The sequence below is a fragment of the Nasonia vitripennis genome, chromosome 5, assembly GCF_009193385.2.
Source record: "Nasonia vitripennis strain AsymCx chromosome 5, Nvit_psr_1.1, whole genome shotgun sequence".
In the NCBI taxonomy this organism is placed as follows: Eukaryota; Metazoa; Arthropoda; class Insecta; order Hymenoptera; family Pteromalidae; genus Nasonia; species Nasonia vitripennis.
The window spans coordinates 24,769,196-24,785,733 of NC_045761.1; the positions used below are offsets into that span (position 1 = coordinate 24,769,196).

At 44.4% G+C, this 16,538-nt stretch overlaps 1 protein-coding gene across 6 annotated transcripts in view; it reads left to right on the plus strand.

The window, feature by feature from the left end:
• LOC100122833 (dopamine receptor 1) overlaps positions 1-16,538 on the plus strand; it is a 151,137-nt gene that overhangs the window by 72,954 nt on the left and 61,645 nt on the right. The gene's annotated exons all lie outside the window — the stretch shown is intronic.

Genomic DNA, 16,538 nt, shown 5'->3' on the forward strand with positions numbered 1-16,538 from the left:
ACAAATTCCGCCATCAGTATAGCTACAAGCGCATCCATCCACTTCGCTCGAGTTAACGACGGCCCTCAGTATGAAAGGCGGTGTGTAAGACCCAGCGGAGCAGTACGCACTCCTCTCTCCTCGGTTTATTATAATAAGAAACCATTTCAGCTTATTTCATTCTCTCGTCGTCTCATCTCCTCTCGCTCCCAATTTCGCGATCTATTCTTCCCTCTCCGTCTTCTCCATTCACTCAGACGCGTCAAGTCCCCGCGGCGGCGCTGCATCTCTGAAAAGCCGGCGACACGAGAGTTTTTTCAATTTACCGCCCCGAGCTTTTGTGTGTCGCTCCTTGACACATTATCGGCTTCTCCTCTGAGAATTAACTCGATTTTCCGCCCAAGAGAAAGAGAGCGACGTGGAAAACAAAATGCTCGGGTATGGAAGACGGAGGCATCTTCATTTCGTGCGGGAGACCCCTTGATTCGGCCCCCTTATAGTCGCTTTCTCTCTCTCGCCTGCCATCGGTGCCATGAATTCCTGTTAAATTGCAGCTTTTTGCGAGAGACACGGAGCAGGGGATCCGCCGTGTCATTCCGGGGGGAGGTTCGTGAGCGCCAGCTTTTTCGAGAACTCGGTTACTGTGAGCGAGGGAAAGAGCCGGCTGAATTGGAAAGCTGGAAAAAGTTTGGGAAAGAAAGTTGAACAGGATAGACGTGCAGTAGGCTACTACTGTGGGACTTTTGAGGAGCGAAATTGCCGTTGTAGTTGCGAGTGAGTCTTCGGTTTAGGGAAATTGGGGTCTAGTTTTTCGAGATGCTGATTTAATTTGAAAAGGGGTCGACCGTGACTGCGTGAATTGAGAGTGTGATGGATCATGCTGACTTCGAGGGTGGAATTAAGCGAGTGTATCATTAGACGTTCATTTTGAATTAAAACTATTATAAATTAACAATTTTTCGTCTAACGTAATAATCGAGCTCTCTTTTGAAGGCGAAGTTTTACACGATAAGATTTGATTACTTTTCCTTGTTTTTTCGCCTTTGACAAGTTTTACGAACGTCGAGGAAAAGTGCGGGCTTAATTCTGCATTTCCTTACTCTGACATCAAAGTTGTATCTCTCTGCCGCGAGTGAGATGCAAATTCAACGATAAAACAAATATAAAAGGAAGCCAATATCCAAGGGAATATGGGAAGCGACAAACACATTGAAAAATCCAAGTGCAAAAGGGAACGCGGGGAAATCGAATCGATCTCACAGAGTTTCTCGAACATTTTTAAACATAGAACTAGGTGAAACATCGAACATATCATCTTCCACAAACCATCTTAAGACCAACAACGTAAAACCATAATAACGATAGCTTTTCTTTCTGTTTTAGGTGAGAAAAAACCTATCTTCTAAGTCTTACCATCAATACGTGAGTCCAAAACTACATTACATTCTATTCGCCTACAAAATCACAATCACACCGACATATTTTCAACTCCATTCCAGACAGCAGCTTGTCCTCTCGATACATTCATAACACTGCACGCCGCGCCAACGAATAAAAAAAAACTATGTATCTCGGCCGGCTCGGAAAAACAATGAAAGAAGCAGCGGAAAAGTGCGCTGCAGCGTTGTCGCCGGCGCTTCGAGCTAAAAACGGCGCAGAGAGGTCGAGGCTCGATGACAAGCTGGTCGAGCGTGAAAATCGAAGCGCGACACGAAGGGAGGGGAAAATCCATATGGCGAGGGCAGGCGCGAGACTCGATCGGTGATTTCCGAACCGCTGGCCAAGAGCCGTGTGCGCTTTCTTTGCGGAGCTTGCGGCTTATTTATTTTTTTCGAAAATTGAAAAATGGAATTATCGCGCTGTGCTCCTCCAATCGAATGTTGAAATTGCGTCGAGAAATACAATGAAAAATCCCCTACAGTTGGTACAACACTATTTCTGAGAAAAAGGGGTCAGGAAGGAAAACGTCTCACTCTCTGGAATTGGCGAATTTAAAAACCTCTGCCCAAGCGTCGCCCTCACCGTACACACTTCGCCGGACCGATATAAGATGCCGACTTGCTAACGAGAGTGGCCATTTTCAGCGCAGTCTCTCCTCTTTCGCGCAAAAGTGGACTCGACGTCGAGAGAGAACAGGCGACGGATCGTCACCTAATGGCCGGAGAGACTCGATATCCCGCGCCGCACACCACCTCGTCGCCCTCTATACACCGTACGGAGTTTAGCTTCGTTTTTCAATTCCGCCCCGTCGACGATGAGAAAGAAATTCGATTTGGAGATTTTGCGCTTTTCCGCCTCTCGATTATTTATTTTGACTTTTTTTCTCGCACCGACGGACGTATTGCTGGTATTATAGATGCATATCTCATTCTCGCGCGATCGTCTTTTTTCCAAAAGCGGGGGAAACATAACTGGATAATAACTTGGATTTTTAAAAGAGTACGCGGAGCTCTTTGAGATGCAGATTGGATCGCGAAGCTCGTTTCAGAGTTAACTACGAGTCTTCCCTGAGGACTTTCAATTATAAGTGTATAATCGCTAAGCGAACGTGAACGCGCGGTCGGTAATATTCGAAGGATTGTCTTCGTTCGAGTACACAACGCATCAATCATGACACTCAACGCGGAGACCAGCCCCTGGAGAGTAATGGCATCTGTTACCCACACCTATACGTCTGTCCATTCACATCTGATTTGTCGTTCTTTTTTTTCGAGCTTGGAGCATCGCCAGCGTGACAAGACCCTCTTCAAGAGGCAACACGAGAAGTGTACTCGGTTGCCATACTCCGACAAACACGTTCCATTATCCCGCGAATTTCATAATTTATCACGGAAGCGGCTATTTATTTCCTGCTCCTCTCGAATGCGCGTCTCTGCAACCTGTTCCACGAGCGGCTTCTTGAAAAGGGTCTCCTCAACCTTGATGAGTTCTCTACACACCCGTTTATCTACGCAATTCGATTAATAGTTTTACGGTGTATGGTCGATAATTAATAAACAGTATCATCACTCTCTCAAGCTGAATCAGACTTTAGAGTAATTTGAAAAATGAGATACTAAATTGTCATAGTAGCCCGCGCGCGTAAACCGCGGCGTCGACAGCCCCTATACAGTTTCTGCCGTTTGTTTTTACGCCGGTCGCTCGCGCGGGCCGATATCTCATTAACGCTTTATTATCATTATACACCGGGACGACGTGCTATCCACGCCTTGTGCGTCGAGCCACTTTCTATATATATATATATACTAGACTCGCGCGTGAAACTCGCCTCTCGCGTGCCAAGGATGTGTTAGCCACGCGGCTGCGGTGGTACAGTCTGTGTAAAAAATGGCCCTCGCCAAAAGAGGAGAATGTCGTTGCGGGCTTCGGTGCCACTACTATACGATGTAATCGGCGATGCTAGTGGTCGGCGAAGTTTACAAGGTCGTCGGGGGTTGGAATGTTGGAATCGTTGATTAAGGTTTGATTTTTGGAAAAATTTTAGAGAAAAGAAGTTTTTTTATTTTCAGCTTGGAGGATAAAAGACTAGTAGGTCTGAATAATTCGACTATAAATAGAAGTAGCGATAAGCCAGCGGCGTTTTTCATTTCGATAAAAGTCTCACGTCGGGACACCGCCTTGACGTAAGTGTCTTAGCGCGTATCCTGCGTGTCAATACGCAGCGACTACTCCTCGCAGCTGGAGAAAAAGCCTCGAGGAATCAATACTTATCAGGACGGTAAGAAGTCACAGTAGTCGCTCGATACACCGATAAACCTCGAGGACTAGATTGGGATGATTTATTTATTTCCTTTTCACGTATAACTCAACCACACTGTATAGTTTCGAATTCGTAGAATCCTCCCTCGCATTTCTCAGACTCAAGTTCGACGCTAATAACATGACTCTCAGATTCGTAAGTTCGCACCGCGGCAACGAACTTCAGTAGCCGTTCGCTCTTTCTCGTCACGTACAATCGCTCATCACTTTTATACGAGTAACACCCGCCCCCCTTTGGAAATTCTCCAGACTAGCACACACCCTTTTCTCTCCCCCTTCTGCAAGTTCTCGCGCCGTTCGTCACCGGATTTCCGTCGAGGAGTAGCTGTTCCTGCTGCTGCGGATGCATACGGAGTTCGAGACGCTATTACGCATTCTTTAAGCGTTTCCGAGCTGGTGCACTAGTTGTGTAGCTATACTGCGTCAGTTTTTACAGAAATTTATTCGGTGTATAGTACGAATGATCAGCGTAAAAACCGCAGGCTTCATAGTCTCATGAAAATGCAGAATGTGTATAAGCAGACAGTCGTCGATTTCACGAGCGAGCCAGCTAAATTATTTATACCCTCGAAATCTTCCGTTCCATAAAAGTATCTCTCTCTCCCTCTCTCTCTCTCTCTCTCTCTCTCTCGCGCGCGCGCGCGCGTTACGTATTCCACGTCTTTGCACGCACTTTTTCCACTCCGCTCACACACACACACACACGCACACACACACATACATACAGTAGGGTACACTTTCTCTTTCTCTCCACGCGCGAGAGACTTTTTACGGCAGACACTCTCGCCTAGTTTCTCGCGTGAAAGCTCGTCTGCGTACATGTGTGTGTATGTTCGTGTGTGGGTGTAAAGTGTCTGGAGGCCGTACTCACTGTGTCACGAAGCGTCGAGTGTGTCGTCCTCTGTTTCCATTTCTCTGTTTACCCACTCCTCCTCCTCGTCCCTTTCCGCGCCTGCAATTGCGTTTATTAGCTCTTATTGCGTTTTTTCCTCATCAAGTCGTCGCCGGGGATTCCGTTTTCGAGCTTTCAATTACCCTTTAATAACGAGACCCTGCCTTTGATTAAATAATAACGCACACTCGAATTGCTGCGAAAAGCCACGTCGGTAATATCGCCCACTATAAGATATTCGAATGCGCCGCACGTTGGCGTAGCTGCAGTGCTACAACGGAAACTTGCCGTGGGAGAGAGCCCTGGGAGTTATACTTCGCCGCGATGAATAGGGGAATCTAGTGCGCCATTCAGTCAAACTTGCGGAATCAATCTGCCGCCGCGCTTGGCTTTTTGAGCGATAAAAAATCGCCGCGGGATGAATGAAGGCGCTGACGAGATGGAAGTTCTTCTGGTGACAGAGTTTTTTCACGTGGGTTGTTGACTTGTTTGATTTTTCATTGTCGCGCGAAGGATAGTTTATTTATCCGTATGGAGGAGAGGTCCATACGCGAGTTCGAAACATTATTCAAATTTAATTTCGTTTCGCACTTTCGGCGGTCGAGCGGGCGTACGCCTTAAAAGAGAATTTCGCGCGGAGTTAACTGCACATATAGAGGAAAAATCCAATTTCGCGCGCATTTCCGAAGCGGAAAAGAACCTTCGTTTGTGCAGCGTAGCTTTCAAAGGGGAAATATCCAAATTTTTTCCGGAACTTCCAAGAGCGGGAATTGCATCATTCAACGCGGAGGCAAACATTCGAAAAACTGCGGGAGAAATATAACGCGCGAAGAGAAAGGAATAACGGCTAAGCAGAGACAAAGAGAGCGAAGGTATGGTCTCTCTCTCTCTCTCTCGCGGTGGACACAGTAAACAAAAAGGAAAGCGTATACGCTCTTCTTCCCGTAGGACGCGACGAAAAAAGGAGTCCACACACACACACACACACACACACATAGACACAACAGCGAGCAAAGAAGAGGGTGCGAGAAAAAGCCGGGGAAATATACGAGGGGCCGTTTTTATGACTCGATGCACGTACGGAAGTTGCGGTGTGTGCGACACTTTTTCCTCTCTCGAAGAATCTTTCTCTCTCTCTCTCTCTTGCTCTCGTCGAAATCGTAACTGCACCGGTTTCTTTCGCAGTTATAAAGCAGAGAGACGAAACTTTCGAGCTTCTCCCGGGTGTTTTACGGAAGATTCTCTTATCGGGCTTTATGGAGTTGAATCGAGTCGTTTGTTTCAGTCGGGGAGAGAAAGAGTGCGCTGGCACGAATTTATGTGATGCGCAACAGGGGAGATATTAGGGAGTTTTATTTTTCGAATTTATGCACACATACGCGGCCGCCGAGCTCGGCCGATTATTGTAGGGGGGATTCCGGATTGGTCGTATTTAGATGTCAAAGCTGCGCTCGTGGTGGAAAGTTTTCCAGTTTTGTCGGAGATTATTACGATATTTATTTTTTATCTGCGAGACAACTTTTCTTGCCGCGGACGTTATGGAGGTCGTAAGGATGAGGGTCGTGTATTTGCATTTTTATTCGGGCTGATATACGAGTAAACAACGTCGCTTTAATCTGGTTCCGGCGTTGAATTTTAATAAACTTTGAATCGTCGCTCCATTGTGTGCTTGATGCGACGAGTGGATAAAATCGCAGAGGTATTAAACGATTCCAGATTAATAATTTGTGTGTGTGTGTGTGTATTTTCGCGGAATATCTCGTAAACGGATGTAGATACATATTCACAGTTCGTCGAATATTTATACCGACTCGCTTATCACTGCGGATAAACGTTGCGACAACAAAGCGACGATTGTTTGGGGGGCTTCGGTTGATGTACTCGATTTTCATATAAAAATTCGCCATTATTAGCAACTCAATTGCAATAAGGGTGAGTTCATCGGATGTATCGAGGTACGTTATTCGAAACGCGAAAGAATTATTCGGTAAACAATACCGTCGATATTTGTACAGAGCCATCGAGTTTCGATGAAATATATTTGATATTGTGTGAAATGTGTAGTTTACCAAATATATTTGATATTGTGTGAAATGTGTAGTTGGTAAACTACACATTTCACACAATATCAAATATATTTCATCGAAACTCGATGGCTCTGTACAAATATCGACGGTATTGTTTACCGAATAATTCTTTCGCGTTTCGAATAACGTATCTCGATACATCCGATGAACTCACCCTTATTGCAATTGAGTTGCTAATAATGGCGAATTTTTATATGAAAATCGAGTACATCAATCGAAGCCGTATATCGGAACAGTCTATTTGAATTTGCATTTTGCTTGGTCGGTATAATTCTGTGAAAGGTTTAAAAATGATTCTTCCTTATTAATTCTCAAGACGTACTTTTGTCTGCTGAGTTATTACCGCCTTTATTCTGGAAAGTAATTAAACGAGAAAGTTTCGCACAGGCTTGATGAATAATGAATAATATCGCGTGCGCAAGTAACCAGTTTAAAAGACTCCAAACTTGGCAATTAAAGCGTCTCTGTTTCATTAATTCACGAGTAGGATTGAAATTGTCGCGAATTTTTGTCATCTCGAAAAATACAAAAATTCGAGGAAAAAAACATCCATAGCACATACACGAAGCTCTTCTCGTTTAGCCCGGCTTTTACGCGTCGGATCCCGGCACTAAACCACGCGCCGATAAAAACCAAAGTAGCCCAAATAATCCGAGCGTCACGACTCAGCAAAACGGACCATATACAACACAGCGTTGTACAAAGCAGGACGATTCCATAGTCCGAGTCTCGAGTGCAAGCCTCATAGGTCGAGGATCGATCGGATCCTAATCAAATTCCTCCGTCGACTGCACAGCGCGCGCCTCTCGCTGGCATTTTCTCGTGTGATGGAATGGCGCAGTGTATGCGCGGAGTTCAGAATCTTTAATAGAGATACGAGTTTGTTTAGGATATAGCTTGATGAAGGAAATGGTATGTTAATATTGCGAGTATGCGAGATGAAAGCGGTCACGTTATTTCAATGCTCTATATATTTGAGCAGCAATTTCTGAAAATGCCTCGTTTCGAAAACATCGTCTAAATCGTTCACCCGTTGTATATAAATTCGATAAGTAACGAACGACCGGCACTTTCTCGTCATGCACTATCCAATACAGTGCTTCGGAAAAATTCCGTCTAGAAATAAAAATATCGTATATCCCATACGGGAATTTTTCTCGCAGGTATAATGCGCGAATCATTCTTGAGCCGATACCTTTACGAGGCAATAAATACACATATTTTAGCCAGTACACACATGTGCAGTGCGTTAAACCCGAGAAGGTGCGAGTTTTTATTTTTCGACGATCGCGTGGAAAGAGGGCGAAAGATTTCATTGTCGGTAATCAAAGCTTTTATTTCTCATAAAAAGAAAGATGACATGTTTCCCCGTATTTTTTTGCGTCGCTGAATTTTTCTCGCGCCGCAGACTTTTATTTTTTCGCGCAGTCTGTCGCCGCGCGGGTGTGTTATACGTCAGGTAGAAATAGAAAAGCCAATGTGTAATACGAGGGACGTTCTGTAAAAATAAAAAAAAAAATGGAATCTAGCGAAATAAAAATATCGCGTATGTGAAAAAGCGCGTGCCATAGGAAAAATGGTCAGTTCATCGTAAAAGGGAACGTAAGAACAGGATTTTTTTATTATGGATCGCAAAATTGGCGGGGCTGCCTGTAAATTATTATTTTGATACGTATTTCGTCTTCTGTTTTCATCGCCGACGACGTAAAAGTGAATAAGAAGAAAATTATTCACCCTTCGCTCGTTTCCGAGAGTAATCTTTCTTTTTCACAGGTCAATGACTTCTTGAACCTCGACTAATTTAAACGTCAAAATCATTTCATCTAGTCGCGCGCTTTGAACTCGATACACACAGTATCTGATAAAATTAACGTTCATGCATTTCAGGCCGTCCAAAATTTAATTGCGTTGAATATCGCCAGCAAAACTAATTAACGTGACGAAATAATTACTAAACAAGCCGGCGATAGAGATACTCCACCACATCGATTCGCTCATTAGCGAGCTTTATTTATACTTGGGCTATACCGACGACCCATTTTTCTTCGAGCACCGCCCTTGTAGCGTCGGTAGTCAGATACAGGGAAAGGGAGAGAAGACGCGTCGCTTTTTGCGACTTCCCTATTTTCCGGCTGTTACACGTCTTGCCCTCCCGACTCTGTCTATCTCTGACTCCCCGCTTCTTCTGCGCTGGTCTTTTTTCTGCTCGCTCAAGCCGCCTCACTCCAGCTTAAGGGGAACCAAGTCAAAGGAAATTTACCATTTCACTTTATTTAGAGAAGTACTGGTTTGATCAGTAGCGTCAATACTAGTTGCTTCCTACTGCTTAATATTTCTAATGACACAATTGAAAACAGTAGTGAGAATCATCCGTTTTTATCGTAAAATTTTATTTTCCGCGGATTTTCTATTCCTTATGGTGACATGTCGGCTCTAAATCAAGTCAAGAAAAGGCTTTTCTCAAGACAGTGTAGGCAGATATAAATCAATTTTATCGTTTTCTTTCCAGGTCGCGCGAGCCTCGCAGCGACAAATTAAAAATTACACGCTCGATCGATTGATAAACTGTCGTTCGAATGGAAATGAGATTCGGGGAGCCACAGGGCTTTGGAAAACGGAAGGGCTGCGCGGGCAAAAAATCACGTCCGCGAATTCGCCTGTGGAACGGAGAAACCCGAGGATTTATCGTATATTCTTGGGGGAAATCTCGCTAAATCCGGGAAATGGAAGTGAAAATTTAATGCCCGCGATCATCTTTAGTCTGAATATTTAAGCAGCCTAAAGCGATTACTTTCCACTTCAATATCGAGAATCCGTCGGTGTTCTACCTGTAGACCTCATGATTCCGTAATAACCTCTCGCGGTCTTTGCTGTAAACAAACTCGACAGAGCTGCCTATATAGGTATTCGCCTTATTTGAAAGTCTCCTCGTGGCATGTCCACGAATATAAAAGCCGACAAATGATTTGAAAATGGTATTTTCGGAATCGTGTCGTGCGAAATGAAACGCTCGTAAATCAACGGTCTCGAGCTTGCGATAGAGAGAGAAAGTAAAGTTGGAAGCTCATTTTTCAAAGAGGGCTGAGCAACTTTAGAGGAGAGAACCAATATCAGAGAAATGTGAACTGCGCTGAAAGTTTCGATGTACACACGCGCGAAACTTTAGATCGGGCCGGTAAAATAAGCCTTGCTAAGAATAAGCTGCGATGGATAAAAGCTTGCGCGAAAAGGGTCGGTACATGAAAAAAAAATAATAATAATAATAATAATAATAATACCGCTTGGGCGAGCTGTATGGTAAGTAGCGATTTCAATCGTATACGAATCAAAAGATGTATGTACGATAATGTATGAATTCGTGTACTGTATAAGGGACTACACGATTGATAAGATCAATACTTAAATATTTCCTGCTGATCGGAAATATACGACGTCGCGTTACACGAGGGTTCGACTTTTTCTACTTGTTGACACGTGTATTTTATTATTGCTACTTTAAAAATAAAACATTGTATTAAAATTAAACGTAGCTCGCAACGCTTTCGAAGCTCGTGTTTTTCATTGTTTCGTTGACGTACCACAATTGTAAATAAAAATTCGTTTCGCACATTAAAATCTATCATTCACAACTATCAGACAAGTGCGCACTCATAACAGTTTCTATTTGCAAGCAAATTAATCAGCTTACGTTACAACACCGAAGACCATTGTCTGGTTGGAAGCCTTCTTAGTGTACAGGTCCGAATCGCCCTCCAAAACTGCTGGAAACTCGTGTATCATTAGAGTATTTCGAAGTTCATAAGTATACTTGTTACTTCGTTAATCCCTACACTGCAGACTCGGTGCAACGGAACAGTTACATCGGACCGTAATGCATCACCAATGAAACAACGTTCGCTAACAATGTTTAACAGTTCACCGAGTTATTTGCAAAATGAAAATCATCGTATTGATAACGCTAATTACGTCAACAACAAATGATAATTGATATTCATTAGTTAGTTATTCTAAGCGTGAATAAGCGTCAGATCGCGTTTAATAATTCATGTATATCTCGTATGAAAAACAATTACTACGCTTCGCGCAACGATGACCCAAATGTTCATAATCAAAAAGCAGCAAAACGTCATCGTGCAAATGGTTCAAAATTCTATACCTGCTCTGGTGTGCTGTACCACCCTCGAATTGATAGAAAGTACTCGATTAGGGTTACGTCGCTCAAAGGCGCCCGCGAGAGAGCAGCAGCAGCAAACCCCTTCTGCACACGACACCTTTGGGATGATATCTCCTCTTGCTTTCGCTTCTGCCCCTACCGCGTCTCTCTCTCTCTCTCTCTCTCTCTCTCTCTCTCTCTCTCTCTCTCTCTCTCTCTCCTTTATCGGTCGCTATTCCTTCCATCCCTTCCAGCTGCCGCGGCTGCTATTTTTAGAGGCGGGCGCGGCGGCAAGATCATCCCTCTCTCTCTCTCTCTCCGTCTCTCTCTCTCTCTCTCTCTCTCTCTCTCTCTCCGTCTCTCTCTCTCTCTCTCTCTCTCTCTCTCTCTCTCTAATGCAGCAGCCCCCTTCGGAAAAGAAAAATAGGTGCTCGTTTCGAGGTCAGTCCCGTGTGTGTGTATGTGTGTTTGCGGGATTTATTCAATGGGACATGTATACACTCGTGTGTGGATGTGTACGTATGTGTACCGGCTGGTATAGTGCTACGAGAGAGAAAATTAGATGATGGAGGGGTTGGTGACGAAGGTGAGTTTAGCGAGGCGGCTATACGACGTTGAATGAAGGCTCGGTGCGTGTATAGTTGGAAATGTTTTGAGGACTGTTGATTTCGTGCTGCTGCTGCTGTGGTGGGTTCGATATGAGATGGTATGTGTTGTTCACTGCGAATTTTTTGAAAAACCGCAGTCTTTGCACGTCGCGTACGAAAAAGCAGGTGGAGTATATTTTACGAAGCAAATACCCATAAACGTCCCTCTCCCTGATATGAAATCCGCATCAGCCGACGATAAATGACGAATTATGAATATCCGATACCTCGTGCAAAACTCGCGTATTACCGTAATCACTCAATAGAATATCGCCCTCTCCTCAGCCTTACTTTCCATCCGCGCGGCATCAGAATGCAAAAAGCTCCGAGTGATCGGCCGGGGTACATCACCTCCTTTTTTCTCTCTCTCGGGGGAAGGTCGTTTGGCGGGTTGTCGACTGGCGTAAGATGGAAGGCTTCATATAGAGAAGGTATACCGACTGGAAATTACCGCGACCCGCTTATCGCTTATGCGTATGCCGCTCTCGTTATTACCCCGTCTTTTCTCGCTGAGCGATGCGTATCGCGCGGAAAATTTATGCTCGCGTTAGCGGAGGAGGCTAATTTTTAACGGAGCAGGTCTGACTTGTCGCTGACTGTTATCACTCGCTCTACGGTGTATCCGAGTGTGCATCTAATTTGCAAGTTATTATCAGCGTTTCTCGATTGTGTCCCGAAGTTGTTAATAACCGGGTTCTCCAATTTATAGCCGACGCGTGTATACTTTAATTATCGTCGGCTATAATCGCTGGATCATCGTCGACCTATCCGTCTTTCGTAATCTGACGTTTAGCCGTGTGCAATAACAGCTTAATAATTCGCTTACACCGCATGTGAGCGAAGTATAAAAACGAAACTAATCATCGGCTTTAATCAAACGGGCAAAAAACCAGAAGCACACGCGCGCATCGATTGATAGCACGCTGTATACCTGCATCGATTAATAAACAGACCTTAACGCACGATAGCGAACTCGGCCGTGTAATAAATCGGCAGTTAACGCGTCGTTCATTAACCGCGGCTTCTTGGATCCGACATGATCGCCGGCTTTTTCGCCCGATGTTTATCTCGGCTTTATCGCTTGACCCATACCCCTATAGCTCTCCCGCGCGCAGCAACTTGTTACCCTTCCTGAGTAGGAGCTCTGGCTGGACTCCTCTCAAGGCTGCAAGATTAATTGCACCGAATCGCTTAAAAATAATTGAAATCTCACGGCTGCGCGTTGCGGAACAGGGAGAAGTAAAAAAAAGAACTAAACCGGTACCGAGCGTCATCTATCTCCATCTTATTTCGTGAAGGAGGTGGGGAAAAAATGAAGGAGAAATAGCCGCTAGGTGTACCGTGGTAGTTTCGGTCGCTTAGCTTATCGCTGGAGATCGCGAAAGAGGAATGGACACATTCCCGGCCGGACTCGTATGGCTGGAATTGAGAATTCCGAATTTATACGGACTCTGAACCCAACGTACGTTGCCTCCGAAGGATTTTCCCTTAGTCGAGTTCTCGACTTAATTTCCATCGCTTGAGAAATGTGTCGCGCGGATAAATTGATTCTTTTATACTTATAAACAGTGTCTAATATATTCATTTTCTATTTCTGTTACAGGTGAGTACCTTCACACACGTCCACATTTATCGGCGGTCACTGACACCAGGTACACAATAAAAAATCCATTGCAACATCATCATAAGTAAACGACAATCAGTCAATTCCCCAGAAACGAAGCTAAAGACGGCTTTCCCTAGAGCAATCTCTCGCGCGCGGCAAAACAGACGAAGACGGACAGCCGCTCGGCTGCAAAAGTAAGACAGACTAAGCTCGACGCAGCGCCATTCGTCCGGACTGACGGAAATCGCTCCATTAGACCGTCTGACGCGCGACTGCGAGCGATTCGCGCATATTTCTCTCCGTAGATGGCTTTAGTTCCACCAGTCCAACTGAAGAATTTTTCTCCGGCTCTAAATTAAATTTTTCCTCGAGAGAACAAACGAAGAACCGACGAAATAAACCGAACCGCTAATTACGATATTTCTCAACGTTCCGGCGGCTCAGGTGCGTAGCTGTGGTAGAGAAACTGGCTTAAATTTATTTGAGTTGAACCGCAGTGCTGCTGCCGGGGAAAGTGCTGCTGAACTTCGTAGCAAACCAATCCGCTAATTTTCTGTTTGCTCTTTAAACTCCAAGATAAATCTAAACAATGGAGTACGGTTTGGACGAACTGTTTTAAACGCGATATTTCGATGGCTATTATGTCTGTAACTTATTACAACAATAGCTTAACTGCTCGCGGATTTATGAATATTCATGCGAGTGCTGTTGTTACAATTCGGTTATACCGAGAACGAATTCAGCTTTCTTTATTCATGGCTTTAATAACAAGGCTCGTAGCTTGTTTAACATCGTTCAAACTGATTTTCTCTCGCAAAACAACTTTTGTACACGTGCACCCCTTTTGCACCCTCGAAACTCTTAGAGGATAGAACCCGTTTTGTTCGCAATCTCAGCCGTGTTTTCGAGCTTTACTCGGCTCGTAAAAAACTTTAGCGCCGCGGCGTCTAATTTATTCCTTCTCTTCTCAACCGTTGGTTCCCCTCATTTATTTTCGGGATCGCGCTTCTTTTATTTTCTTCGCGCGAGCTCGGCATCTGTCTGTCCCGTTCGATCACGCGAGAGAATGGCTTTGAGAGGAAATGTCGCTTATCCGAGCGAGAGAGAGAGAGAGAGAGAGAGAGAGAGACGAAGTTCGAAAAATCGAGCGGACGAACAGCGATTTCTCAAACTTCGAGATTTCATTTTTGCCCCCTGAACGAGAGACAGCGGCAGGAATCTATATTTCTTTGCTGCGTAAATCGATGGGGTTGTAGAGCTTTTTCATGCAGCGCCTTTGTTGGAGAGATGGCGTGTATTAACGTCTGCTGAAGTGAAATTTTTATGATTTATCTGATGGTTTCATACTTAGATTTTTAGAAGAGAAACTTTCGAACATAAAAATTAACGTTTAAACCTCTTGTTTTTGCGTGACCACACACATGGCTAAAAGCTTGAAGAGATTCTAAGAAACTCGCGAGTTCGCTTTGTAATTGCTGAAATAAAATGCTGAATGAGAAAGGCCAAATAGAATAAGCTTTTGTGAAGTTTATTATTCCGGAAACAATCTGCACGTTAACCGTGAATTAAAAAGGAGGTAAATGAAAAATGGAAAAAATTCCTCCATCAAGAAAGTTGATTGCTTTTGAGAAGAAAAGTGGGCGTTTCGTAATTAAAAATGTATAAATAGATTTGCATGCAAATATTACTTCGACGACCATTGGAATTGTAACCAGAAATTCACTTCGATTCTGACTTCTATTGCTTCATTCGTTTACACAAATATTTTTCATCTTACATTCCACGTTCAATCCCTTCAGCTTGATGAACTGAGTAATTACTTTGGGCAGTGAAGCGTAAGAATAATTTATTTGATCATTCAAACAAAATCCAATCATTTTGTTCAAATTTATATTCCGCTAATACAATAGAAATCTATCGACTGCCGGTGAATTCCGCACTCGAGCGATCCTTTAATCCGAAAATATAATTTTTTTATAACTTTTTTAATCATCGAAATACCCTCACAAAAATTTCAACATAGCAGCAAATCCTCGAGCCGTAAAACACGCGGATCAACGAGAATAATACGTGCCAAAAACAGACGAAAAAAAACACTTCCAATCTGTCGAAGAAACTCCGACGGAAAAAAAATTATCAGCCGAAGCTTCGCCTCGCGCATGCGAATGTCGACCTCCGGATTTTACGCAGCATTACTCTATACACGTATATATAACGTTCCTCGCGTACACGGTATATCCGACTTGACGAAAAAAAATCACACATGAAACAGCGGCGGCTCACGTATACCAATATGTCGCCAAAGGGTTGACTGTCGAGCGGAACATGTGTGTAGCGTCAGCTGCTGCTGGCGCAAAACAAAGGCGGAGGAAGGAAAATGAAAATAAACCAAGACGAATAATGGAAAGCCGCCGCCGGTCTGCGCGAGCGCGTATTTTACGAGCCAATTTGCTTTTCGCCCCGTCGAAATGATATGAGATATACGCGCGAGGGAGAGAGAGATGAAGGCCGATACACGGCTCGAATGCCGGACGATTTCAAATGCGAGCAGACCTCCTCTCTCTTTTTCTCTCGCTCTTATACATTCTTTCCAGTTTCTCTGCGTGTGCGTATGTGCTCCTTCTTCCCTTTTTCCGAGGTGGTTACACTCGGGCTTTTTTGCCGGTTGAAGGGACCGCCGCTCTTGGGGCTCGTGGTCGAGGCGCCCTCGTAAAAACAAGAGCGTCTGGAAAGTCGACGGCGCGATTTTTCCTTTGAGAAATTGTTGTCGAGAAGCTTCTTATTCTCGAACTGACTATCATTTGTTAATACACACGCGTAAGACTCGAAGGTAACGTAAGAGCAAGTAAGTAAAAAGGAAAACGTCGTTTACCTCTTTATCTCGGCGAGAAACGATCGGATAAGCTCCGTATAAATAAGAATGCGAACGAGCTCGAGCAAAAATGAACCCCTCGATACACAGAGCTCTCGCCTATATAAGGTTGACTCTTGTCCTTCGCTCGCGTGAGCGCCGCGCGCGAATGTCAATAGAAACGCAAAAAAAGTCGGCAGCAGTAGCGCGCGCGTCGTATCGCCTTACTCGTTCTCGGAATTCTCGCATGCCTTACACACTCCAGCCCTGTGTGTAAGGGAAAGCTCGCGCGAGGGGCAAATATTGACGGAGAAAGCGATCGACGTGTCACGGATAAATACGTATTCCGGTGCGGTGCAAACGGTATATGAAAGTTTAATAGAAACGCGTCGAAGGAGAGAGAGAGAGAGAGAGAGAGAGAGAGAGAGAGAGAGAGAGAGAGAGAGAGAGATACTCGTCGATGTGTTTGCCCAGCGCTCTCTTGAGCTAATTGAATAAATTATTGCCGATGTCAGGGAGGAGGAGTCGAGGCTTTGCCGTAAGTGTTTCACTGGAACTTTCCTG